A 2,337-nucleotide genomic window follows, 5' to 3' on the forward strand; every position below is an offset into this window, starting at 1 on the left:
GGTCTTGCTGCTCTTCGCCACCGACCTCAAAGCAGAATACTGCATCTTTGGATAGACTTGTACATATTATAAACTCGCATTTTCGATATGATATAAATCCTGTGAAATTCGATTCGCTGCCAACTGTGAGACTCAAGAGTCATAGAGTCATATTAATACAAGTACAAGTAGAGAGAACGCAAGTAGAGAGAGATAAGATAAGGGTTTATGGATTCTTGGTAGAGACCTCCGTAGCGCGGCTTGAACGCACTAAGCTCAATCTGAAAATGAACGACTTGGCTGGATTTCTCTATTCGGCGTCAAGACGATGTCAGTCCGGGCTGATCAGTCGCCATCTATCGAGTCGCCCGTAGAGTCATGCATACACTGGAAGAGCCATTTCGCCTACGCATACCGAGTACAAGCCGAATGCAAGCGTGGTGCTCGTGCACCGTGAGCCCAAACGCACGACATGTTGTCCACGTTCTTCGGTGCGGCCAGAACCTTGAACTCCTCGTTTGGCGTTGGCCTTCCACCCGATCTAAGAGTCGTCTCGTACAGAGACCTCTCGCCTGGTCTACTACGCAACGCAAAGCGACGTACCTCGGGCTGCACCGTTCCATGTTAGCACCGTCGGAAAGCTATCTCTGTCGCACGAAAGATGGCTTGTTGCTGAAGGAGCTCCGTCAAACGGTCCGTCCCGGTGGATGCCAAGCCGTAATGCCTGCGAGGTCTCGGCCATCCCACTTCCTCAAGATGTACACGCCTGTGGGCGAGCGCTCTCTCGCCGCACCAAAGGCAATATGGACGCTCGTGGTGGCACTGCTGCACGCAACCAGTACGTGTCTGGGAAAGCAAGCTTCTGAGAATGGAAGCCTTCTCTATTGACGAAGGGGTCCTCTTCTGGCGCTTGCCAAGCCGAGTGAACAGAGATGCCGAGACTGCGTTGTGGATGCTACCGCGGAAAGACTCTTGGTGGGGTCCACGCGCTACTAGGTCGTCTGAACTGCGACGGTAATTCGACGGATGCGTTCAAACGGGCGGCTCTGTCGCCTCACATTGCTGTGTGTAGGGGTCTTGACTTGCTCGTCTGCGACCGCGCAAGCGTACTGCGGAGACGTACTTTCTTCTGAACGACGAGTGCTGCACAGACGTAGCAGCACTTGGTCGTAGCAGCCACCAACGCCCACATCCAACGACCCTAAATCGACTGGTTTGGTGTATTGGGCTGTTCGCTTGTAAAGCTGCGGTGCCATCAACTGCACTCCACGGTTCGAGAAGACCTTCCCCAACCAAGCTCTATGGTAGAGCAAGCGAGCTTTGGCAGACGAATGAGGAGAAGAGGGTTCAGGGATGCGGCGGCGTTGTTCGTGCATTCGAGTGCCTGTGTCATTGAATACTGACAGCGTCTCCTTACGGGTCATGAAAGGTTGTGCGTCGGTGGTAAGCAAGCCTTCGAGACAGCAATCGGCGCCTGGACCGCGAGGACATCTCATACATCATACTTACTGTACTGCTTCCCAGCCTACGCTGGCGCCGACTTGGTGATCAACGACGGCGAGAGTTGCGGCTACTGACCCCTATTCCTTTTACCTTGGTCGCGTGCGACGACCGCGCATGTGGCTGCGTGCGGCGCAACGCGGTTGACAACACGACGACCAATGATCCATCGCTCTCACAAATGAGTGCGCAGAGATAGCGCGAGTCCATACATGCAGTCATCTCCTGACCTTCCACTGCTAATCGTCTATATTTGCTAGGTTGCAGGATACGAACAATAGACTCTTTCGTCAAAAGTTCGACGACCCACCAAAAGTTTGTGCATCGAACACCAAACACTTGTTCCACTGCGTCGTCCTCGATCCAAAATATCTTTGCGCCAACAATCCCGCACACAAATGTCCCTTTTTTCAACATTCGAAGCTCCTACTTATGTCGAGTTACCCACAATTTGACGATTTCCAGATTGTTGAATCTTGATTTTAAGGGAATATTCCGTTGCGCCGGTCGCACCGGATCGCAGCAACCGTCCCTCTGATTGGTAGAAACCCAATTCACATTTTTGGTTGCAATTCAACAGACTCTCTCCGCCCATACATCGATACTGTCAAGTGTATCGACACTGTGAGTGTCGAAAAAGAGAGCGCTTTCCCGGGTACTCACTCTCTCCAGCGCGCGACCAAGATCGTCGACCTCACTTTGCCTTTTTTGCCTTTGCCTCCGCAGCCCCCCACACATAATGAAGACTGCGTTCCTCCTCCTCACGCTCTCGGCGGCCGCGACGGCCACGTCGCAGCAGCAGTTCAAGGTCTGCAAGACCCACGACGACTGCAACCAAGGCTTCTTCTGCCGCCCCAC

This window comes from Saprolegnia diclina (genome assembly GCF_000281045.1).
Source record: "Saprolegnia diclina VS20 unplaced genomic scaffold supercont1.8, whole genome shotgun sequence".
NCBI lineage: Eukaryota > Oomycota > Saprolegniomycetes > Saprolegniales > Saprolegniaceae > Saprolegnia > Saprolegnia diclina.